We start from the raw sequence: 10,874 nt of genomic DNA, 5'->3' as shown, positions 1-10,874 counted from the left end.
GAAAATCTACTATTTCTGTCCTATTTGCGTTTGAGGCATGAGAGGCTCAGAGAGTATCACAGGGCTGAATGGCTGGACAGCTGAGACTGTTTCACAACATTATTTAATGGTTCATGGTAAAAACTGCGCATAAAGTTTTGGGAAGACTGAAAAAGGGGAGGGAACTGAAGTTAAAATTATGGGTAAGAGAAGAGCACAATTCAAATGGGCCATTGGTAAAGATATGATATGAATAGTAATCCCTGATGAGAGTTGAGTGTGGTGACCCTAAGATGGGTGACTTAATAACTTACAGTCAAGCTGTGAGCAGAGTCAGAGTGATAGGAAGGGAGACAGAACCTGAATAGCACCATTGTAGTGGAGAGCTGCAGGCAGGCCTGCTTTTTGTCCCGATCGGCTCCCGCATGGTTAGCTTTACACCCAAAATAACAACACACAAATTGTATTCATTTAAACACACCTTGGCCCATTAGTTCAGCCTCTTATTGGCTAATTCTCATATTTTGCTTAACCCATTTCTAATAATCTGTGTAGGACCACAAATTGGTGGCTTACTGGAAAAGATTCAGCATGTCTGACCTGGTGGCTGGCTCCATGGTGTCTGACCAACCATGCTTTCTTTCTCCCAGCATTCTTTTCTGTCTACTCCACCTATCTAAATCCTGCTCTATCAAAAAGCCAAGGCAGTTTTTTTATTAACCAGTGAGAGTAACATATAGACAGATAACCCTCCTCCATCATTTCCCCTTTTTCTGTTTAAACAAAAAAGAAAGGCTTTAACTTTAACATAGTAAAATTATATATAACAAAACAGTTATCAAGCAAGAATTACAGTTACAATATTTATATTTTATCTTTTATCATAACTAACGAAAACTATATCTAGCCATTCTTCAGCTCCATCAAAGACTCCAGAAGGATATATTATTACCTAAGTAAACAAGAAATAAGCAACTTCCAAAACTTGAGAAATGACAGAGACATCTCACTGCCTGGACAGTCACCCAAAGTTCCTCTGTACCGTTGGGGCATCCATCTTCAGCCTACAGGCCCATAGTTTCCAGCAGACATTTCCATGAAGCAGGAAATTTTAAAGGCAGTTCAGTCACTATCTGCCATGTCCTGCAGAATGTCTTGCAGACTCTTTCATGAATCAGGAACCCCAAAAGATCCTCTCACATTTAGGTAAGTTCAGTAGTCCTCTCTCTGTGGGTTCTCTGTGTCCAGTTTATGCAATAGTCCAGGCAAGAGCAGTTTCTTGCCCAAATGACTATCAAACTCCATAAGGATCCTCTTCGATGCCCATCCTCCTCTTGAAGTAGATTGGTGCTGCCAGGAGCAGACGTGTCTCATTGTCATGAAAAGCCCTAAGTTATTAAAACATTTAAAATGCCATATTTTGTAGTCTTTGAAAGATATGAAGAATGCCTATCTAACTAAAATATATATCTATATATCTAGAAAATCTAACTAACATGACTACAAGCTTGACTATTATTGATGATTATTCATTAACAACCTATATTTCCTGATTATACATTACAGTTTTAAATGAACTACACAATCACAATACCCTAATCAATATTAGAAATACATATAACAAAATTGACCATAAACTTGTATCAATAAACCAATATTCATACCAATCTATATCGTATCCCCCTTTAATTTTTTTTTTCGAGACAGGATTTCTCTGTGGTTTTGGAGCCTGTCCTGGAACTAGCTCTTGTAGACCAGGCTGGTCTCGAAGTCACAGAGATCAGCCTGCCTCTGCCTCCCGAATGCTAGGTTTAAAGGCATGCGCCACCACCAGCCGGCTCCCCCTTTAATTGTAAAAGAACATTTATAAACAATATTTGGGAATATGGGCACAGTCTTTTCTCTCCAAACTGCTTCGTGCTGAATAGGGGCACTGTTATTTAGGTCTTTCATGGTATAACCTGTTACTAGGTTCATCTCAGTTGGCAGTTGAGCGAAGGAATTTTTTGAGGGTGTTCACAGCAACCTTTCAGGAGGGTGTGGTCTATCATACCATATTGGGATAGAAGCAATCCACAGGGTCTCATCCTCTTTGAAAACAATAGAACTTTTCCAAAGCATCATAACCTTAGATCAAAATTTTGAAGTCAAGGTATTTTCAAAATATCTATATTGGATTAGTTCAGCAGCATTTATAAACAAATATCTTTTAGGAGCTGTTGCTCCTTTCTCAGTATTCAAACAATTCAAAGAGAGCATAATAGCATACAGTATCAAGATTCTCTGTGTATTTTCCATCTTTGTGTGGCTTTACTTTAACCTCTATTTTGTTTATTTTTACTTTTTGAGACAGGTTCTCTGTATATCTTTGTCCTGGAATAACTCTGTAGACCAAGCTGTTCTTGAACTCTCAGAGATCCATCTGTCTCTGCCTCCCAGGCATTGGGATTAAAGGTGTGTACCACTACACCCAGCTACTCTCTCTTTTTTTTTTTTACTTTAAGACCTTTAACTTTTAGCCTGCATATATTCTTAACACACTGTAAATCATTTAAAGATTTTCTTTGTTTTTTAATCTCTCTTTACTGTATCTCTCTTTTTCTGACCACATGAGCCTTTAAATTACTGAGCAATATGGGTAGGAGTAAAGCCGTGGCTTTGCTGGCTGGATCCAGCCCATTCCTTAGCTTTCCAGCTTCATGGCGGAGGTACCGCTGGAGCCATATTTATTGCCACAACTCTGTGGTGTTTCAAAGTCCCTGCCAGCAAGCAAGCTGCAACAGTGTGCTTAACCACATGGACCGCCTGCCTGAAAGGGTCAGAGTTTGCCCTGGCAGGATGGCCCAGAAAGCTGGCATTTTACAATGGCACAGCTTTTTTCCTGCTATGGCTAAAAACCAAAAACCATGCAGTTAGCTTTTTATCAACACAATGTAAGTGTTTTGTGGCAGGACCTCTTAAAGAGCTTCAGGGTTTTGCAGCTAAAGCTGAGTCAGGAAGCCTCTCTTAGATGAGATCGCTTGCTTGCCTCTAGCAAGCAGAGCAGACCCGAGAAGTTGCTGCCACCAAGAAAACATGGTTTATTCTTTTCCAAGCTTTCTCAGGCTTTCTGTGGATTCAGTTATCCACGTCTGGGTGCCATTTGTAGTGATGAGGCGAGCAGGCCTGTTTTCTGTCCCACTTCGCTCCCACATGGCTAGCTTTACACCTGAAATAACAACACACAAATTGTATTCTTTTAAACACTGCCTGGCCCATTATATCTTTCTCTTCTTGGCTAACCCTCATATCTTGCTTAACCTATTTCTAATAATCTATGTAGCACCACAAAGTGGTGGCTTACTGGGAAAGATTCAGCATGTCTGACCTGGTGGCTGGCTCCATGGCATCTGACCAACTTTCTTTCTTTCTCCCAGCATTCTGTTCTGTCTATTCCACCCATCTAAATCCAAAAAGCCAAGGCAGTTTCTTTATTAACCAATGAGAGTAACACATAGACAGATGACCCTTCTCCATCACACCGTGGCACAGGCGGCAAGGCAACATTTGAGAAAAGAGGGTATGATAAGTAATGTTAAACTCCCCAGAGGCAAAGTAGTCCAGGATATGGAAGGGATTTACCAGATAAAACACTTCCTGATTGGGAGAGGTCTAACCTGGGAGACATCAAAGTCTTCCTTTCAGTTCTGACTTTACCACTTTCTAGGTGCCTGGTGTTGGGGACCCTTCCCCAACCTCCTTGGTTATGGATGATACTGGGTAGTGCTGTAGAAATCAGGACACAGGGGATGCAGAGTAGGAGATACAACTACATACTTCATTGCAAAGCCAGTGTTCTTTTTATAATACTCAAATCATGATTCAAACCAGGTTCCCATAATACATGAAAATAGTTTCATAGACTAGTCACTTGGTTGCAACTAATTTCAAGGGCTTCATGCCCTCGCTAAGGTAAACAAAAAGCTCGGTGTTATGGGAATAACTCTTGTTGTAATATAATATGTAAAAACACCTTATCAGAAGACAAACCACAACCTAATCAGAACCTTTGAACTACAGTGCACATCTGTGTTCTCAAGGACTGACCATTGGCAAGGCACTCTACCGATGGGAGAGGTTTGCCTCCTCCCAACTTGGTTTGCCAAGCCTATCAGCAAGAATGCTACCTCAAGTCTCCCTTGCACAGAGTTTCTATGCAGTTTAAAACCAGACCTCTACATCTTCCTCCTTTTTCCTTTTATAATGAGTTTGTTTGTTGATCCACATAATTAACAGCAATTTTTTCATGCTTGACTGATGAGGCTTAATAAGCAGTAAATAAAACAGTAGCATAAGCAAACCTATAACAATAACTACTATCCCCATACCGCCAACGGTGTGGGACAAACTTTGTATCCAGGCTTTAAGGTCTAACCCCTCTAGTTTCTCAGCAATCTGCTGAGCAATGTCAGCGTCTGTCATCTCTGGAAACCTCTGCATGAACGTAGATTTAATATTAAAATGCAATCTTTCAATTTTCTGTCTTACAGAATCATTGCCCAAAAAATAACTTTGCATCTTCTCCTAGGCTTATACAGATTCATTTAAAGCTAACTCAGTAACACAAAAAGTAGTAGAATTTTAATCACAATGTAATCTTTGTTCATTTTTTAACATCATCATCTTTTTTCCAGGATACCATTTGCTTTAAGGCATCAACTTCATTCTGCATCAATTCCATCTTGCTGGGACCAAAGTTCATGAGAATCTTTATGCCAAGCTTTAACATAATGCTTAGTCTGTAATGAATTGTGCAAGGATATTCCAGATACTGTGGCTAACGTCACGACTGAAATTAGTCTCAATAAAAAAGCAACAACCATTCCAGTAAATCTTGTACTACGAGCAAGCAATTTCTTTTTTTTAAAAAAGGTCCCAGTGGTTTTTTTTTAAAATATTTATTTATTCATTATGGATACAATATTCTGTGTGTGTGTCTGCAGGCCAGAAGACGGCACCAGACCTCATTACAGATGGTTGTGAGCCACCATGTGGTTGCTGGGAATTGAACTCAGGACCTTTGGAAGAGCAGACAATGCTCTTAACCACTGAGCCATCTCTCCAGCCCCCGAGCAAGCAATTTCTTAAAAATCTCTGCTGTTAACTGATCCAGAGGATTAGATGACCAAGATTTATTTAACTTCACAGGTAACTAGACATAGGGTCGTTGCTTCACAATCATGATGGACTGACCATTTAAAGGAATAGAATTATTTAAGTAAGTGTATAAGGTACAGTTGACACAAGAAATATTTTCAGAAAAAAACGTTCCCAATTAGCAGTAGATAAGGCAAAGGAACACAGGCTGTAACAGTCCAGCTTTTTTACATAGTAAAATTATACACAGAAGCACTGGAAGCAGTTCCGGAAAATGATCCACTATAGAGGTGCACAGTCTTTAAGGCAGCAGTCAGCTTCCAAATATGCATCTGACCAGCGTTGGGAAACTGTAGAGTAGCCATCCGAGGTCCACTTATCCCTCCATCTCCCCAGGCCATAAGCTGAGGACTGTTAACTATTTCATTGTTCTTTGTAGCTGGAGCCATTGGCTTCTACATAAGTTACCATCAGTAAAGCACACATAGTCAGGAAAAGATTCTCAGCTATAACAGGTTTATCACACCTCTGCAGACAGCTTGACCATTAGCAGTGAGAGACTTAATTTGCCCCCAGGTAGGCAAAGGAGCTTTAACATGCCGATGAGGATGTTTTCTGGCCAATGATAACTGGGCCATTGCTGCCACCGGCACCTCAAGATTGTCCTCGTTTCCCCTTGATTCCATTTTTCTCCGCATAGCTGTTTTAATCGGTCCTTTGGGCCTTGATCTGTTACGGGAGGTCCTCCCACTCCTCCAGCCTATCGCCGCTGAGATACCAGCCCCTTGGGGCGTGGTCTCTCTCCCTTTAAAAAAGCAGCCACTTCCCTCTCCTCTCTCTCTTCACTTCCTGCTCCGCCGGTGACTTGACTTCCTTCCTGGTTACGCAGAGGGCTGACAGTGATCTGTAAGTTTTTTCCCCTTTAAATAAATACCACCCTATTAATCATAATTCCAAACTGGTGTGGCATTGTTTATGACTTACGTCTTCAATTGGCACCCAACGTTTGGTGTTAGAACCTCTCCTTTCCCCGCTCGGCTGCCGGGGGCGGCTTGGCGGGAGCCCTCCCTTCCTCAGCCGCCGCCTGTGCCTTGCGGCTGCGGCCTTGGCCTCCCCACGTGGGATTTAAACTCCACAGGCCCGCGTAGTCTCTGCCCGCCTGGTTTGCTCTTTTCTGAATCGTTTTTAAATCTCCCTTGCAAGCACAGCTCTTAAGTGGCGCGAACCAGAGCACGCCGTTGCTGAAAGCTGCAACCCCTCAGGGTGACTCTGTCACGTGGAGGCATAAGCGGCTTCCAGGTTGCTCTTCTCTACCCCTGGATTCTGGTTTCTGGTTCCATCTCTGGAATTGATTTAATTACATTTACTTTGTTGAGCAACTTACATTTTCCAGTTTTTAACAAATACTAGGCGGACTCTGAAACAGGACCGTGTTTTCATCGAGACTTGGCAACAGCGCCACCTGCTGGATAATAGGTAATATGGCAGTTCTCGTTTCCAACGCGAATTTTACTGTTCTGGTTACCAATACAATGGGTTATATCATGCAAGGTTTATATGACTATGGGGATAACTTAATTTACTGGTTACTAGGTTTCAGTATTCTTTTGCATATTCTATCATTTAGGAAGATCATGGCACTCCTAAGAACCATACAATCTTTACTAGAAACTCATGCAGGTCAGGAGATTAAGGATTCAAAAGAGACAATAATAAAAAGACTTGAAATGATTGAAGAAATGATTGGAGCTGGTGAACAGAGTAATAAGGCACAAGGACAGGATACAATGCCAACACCAGCTATTAGAACTGGCTTACCAAAGGTTTTAGCAGCATACCCTATACTTAATTCTGACAAAGCGTCAACTTCTAAAGGCTCAAAGGGAGTCAGAGAAGCTAGATGGACACCAATAGCAATGAATGATCTAAAAGAAATTAAGCAAGCTATTGTTAATTTTGGCTTGCACTCTGCATACGTAAAGGAAATGATAAGGACTTGGGCTTCTAATGCTAGAGCTACCCCCCATGATTTCCATCAGTTAGTGTCTGCAGTTTTAGATAATGGACCTTCCTTGATGTTTGGAATCTATTTCAGAGAAGAATCCAAACATATGGAACAGCAAGGAAGAGCAAAAGGTATTGAGGTTTCCCAAGATCAAATTCTTGGTGCAGGAGAATATGCTGATCCACAGGTCCAAGCTCTTTATGATGATGAAGTACTGTGTCTATGTCACCAAGCAGCTTTAAATGCTTGGAATAGGATACAAGATCCAGCAAAAAGGGTTGAATCATATACCAGAATTAGGCAGGGACAAAGAGAACCCTTTATTGACGTTTTGCAAAGATTAATTAAGGCTCTGGACATAGGGGTAACAGACCCAGAAGCTAGACGAATACTTCTTGAATCTCTAGCTTTTGAGAATGCAAACATAGAATGCAAAAAGATAATTGGGCCTTTAAAGTCTAGATCAGCACCTATGGATGAATGGATTCAGCATACGATGAATGTTGAGACGTTTAGCTATAATGATGAATCTTGGGTAGGAGAAGCGATTTCCACAGCAATGAGGAGACATCAAACTGCCAGGTGTTTTAATTGTGGTAAATTAGGACATCTGAAAAGGGATTGCAGGCACAGAATTTCTAGGAATATTATCTCCTCTGGGAATGACAAAAATAGGAGACCTAGGCCTTCAGGTATATGTAGGAGATGCGGTAAAGGCCGACATTGGTCCAATGAATGCAGGTCAACAACAGACAAACAAGGCAACCCGATACCGTCGGGAAACTCCTTGAGGGGCCTCTCGCAGGCCCCCAAGCCAACAGTGGCCCAGTCATTCCCAGTCACAGTGGAGAACGTGCCTCACCAAGAAAATTAAAAGCTCCAATTTCTGCTGTAAAAAGTAATACTTGTCTAAATAATGAAATCCATGTGGAGGATGAGTCAAAAAACCCAGTTGGACAGAGTAAACGTATATTTTGGCAGACTTCTATTAATGATCAAAGACCAAAGCTAAGAGTCTGTATAAATGGCACTTTATTGAAGGCTTATTAGACACAGGTGCGGATGTAAGTATCATTACCCCAGAATCTTGGCATCCGAATTGGCCTCTTCAAGAGGTAGATGTTCAGTTCCTGGGAATTGGAACCCTATCTCGTGTAAAACAAAGCACAAGATGGGTTGAATGCATAGGGCCCGAAGGGCAAATAGGAAGACTAAGGCCATATATAGCCAATATTGCCATAAATTTATGGGGCCGTGACCTGCTACAGCAATGGAATACCCAGATTAACATTCCTGTAGTTCCAGGAACTCATAATTCTGGGAAGTATATGATGAGGTATTATGGAAAAAGGTCACCAGCCATTCAGGCTGTACAAGAACATACAGCAAATACCAAACCTTTAGAGGTACCAACAGCCCTACCTTTAAAATGGCTAACTGAGAAGCCAATATGGATCAAACAGTGGCCTCTAGCTGAAGATAAACTACAGGCATTGGAACAGCTGGTGCAGGAGCAACTAGATGCTCACCACATTGAAGAATCAACCAGCCCTTGGAATTCTCCTGTGTTTGTTGTAAAAAAGAAATCTGGTAAATGGAGAATGGTGACAGATCTAAGAGCTGTCAACAAAGTAATTCAACCTATGGGTTCACTACAATCTGGAATTCCTTTGCCTTCTCTGTTACCAAAAGGATGGCCTCTTATAGTTATTGATTTGAAAGATTGTTTTTTCACTATACCGTTACAAGAAAATGATAGAGAAAAATTTGCCTTCACAGTGCCTACTTATAATAATTCTCAGCCCAATAGGAGATATCAATGGACTGTCCTCCCACAGGGTATGCTCAATAGTCCTACACTGTGCCAATATTTTGTAAGTAAGCCATTGGAAATAATTCGTAAACAATTCCCCAAGTCCATTATTTATCATTACATGGATGACATCTTGTTATCCGATTCAAATAAAGATACTTTAGAAAGGATGTTTGAAGAAGTAAAGAAAGTCTTGCCTAGGTGGGGATTACAAATTGCCCCTGAAAAGATTCAAAGAGGAAATTCTATTAATTACCTAGGTTACAGAATAGGGTTAGAGAAAGTTAAAACGCAAAAGGCACAAATTAGGAGAGACCGGTTAAAGACTCTTAATGACTTCCAAAGATTGTTAGGAGACATTTCCAGTCTACGACCAGCTGTTGGGATAACACCTGATCTAATAGTCCATTTAAACAAAACCTTAGATGGTGATAAAGATTTGAACAGTCCAAGAAAACTGACAGCTGAAGCAGAAAAGGAACTGACAATGATTGAGGAAAAATTACAGGAGGCACATGTGGATAGGGTGAACCCAAATCTTATCTGCATCCTAGTCATATTGCCTTCCAGAATTTCTCCTACAGGGATTCTAATGCAGAGGGAAGATATTATTTTAGAGTGGATATTTATACCTAATAAACCAAGTAAAAAATTAAAAACTTATGTGGAAAAAGTCTCTGAATTAATTATAAAAGGTAAGCTGAGACTTCGTCAACTAGCAGGTATAGACCCAGCAGAAATTATAGTGCCTTTTACTACTGAAGAAATAAAAAAGTTATGGGAAGACAATGAACCGTGGCAAAGAGCTTGTGCTAATTTTTTGGGAGAAATCAATAGCAACTATCCCAAAAGTGGTAGACTTAACCTCATAAAAAGAACTTCTTGGATTCTTCCTAGAATTGTACGTGATGCTCCAATAACTGGAGCCCGTACTTTCTATACTGATGCAAATAAATCAGGGAAAGCAGGTTACAAGTCAGATGAATTGAGTAAGGTGGAACAAAGCCCTTATAATTCTGTCCAGAAGGCAGAATTATATGCCATTCTTATGGTGCTAAGGGATTTTAAAGAACCTCTTAATATAGTTACAGATTCACAATATGCAGAAAGAGTTATCTTGCATATTGAAACCGCTGAATTTATACCAGATGACACAGAGTTGACTTCATTGTTTATCCAAGTACAAGACATAATCAGGAACAGGCTTTGTCCGATGTACATAACACACATCCGTTCCCATACAGGTCTGCCTGGTCCTCTAGCCCAAGGCAATGCTGAGATTGATCAATTATTGATTGGAAGTATGTTGCAGGCCTCAGAATTTCATAAGAAGCATCATGTCAATAGTAAAGGCCTAAAGAAAGAATTTTCCATTACTTGGCAACAAGCTAAGGACATTATAAAGAGATGTCCTACTTGTTCTTTCTATAATCAAACACCGTTGCCTGCAGGGAGTAACCCAAAGGGCACTAAGAGAAATGAAATCTGGCAGATGGATGTGTTCCACTTTATAAAATTTGGTAAATTAAAATATGTACACCACACCATAGACACGTATTCAGGTTTTCAATGGGCTACTGCCCTGAGCTCAGAAAAGGCTGATTCAGTAATCACACATTTATTGGAAGTTATGGCCATCATGGGTATACCTGCGCAAATAAAGACAGATAATGGTCCAGCATATGTATCTAAGAAAATGAAACGCTTTTTTGATTATTATAATATAAAACACATTACAGGTATACCAAATAATCCTACAGGTCAGGCAGTTATAGAAAGATCAAATCGTACTATAAAGGATATGCTGAACAAACAGAAAGGGACCGAAAATACCCCCAGAAATAGATTACATAATGCTTTATTAACCTTGAATTTTCTTAACGCTAATGAGAAAGGAACGACAACAGCAGAAAGACATTGGATAATGGAAAAGTCTGCTGA

Source organism: Microtus pennsylvanicus, chromosome 2, assembly GCF_037038515.1.
Source record: "Microtus pennsylvanicus isolate mMicPen1 chromosome 2, mMicPen1.hap1, whole genome shotgun sequence".
Lineage (NCBI taxonomy): Eukaryota > Metazoa > Chordata > Mammalia > Rodentia > Cricetidae > Microtus > Microtus pennsylvanicus.
This window is presented reverse-complemented; position numbering follows the sequence as displayed.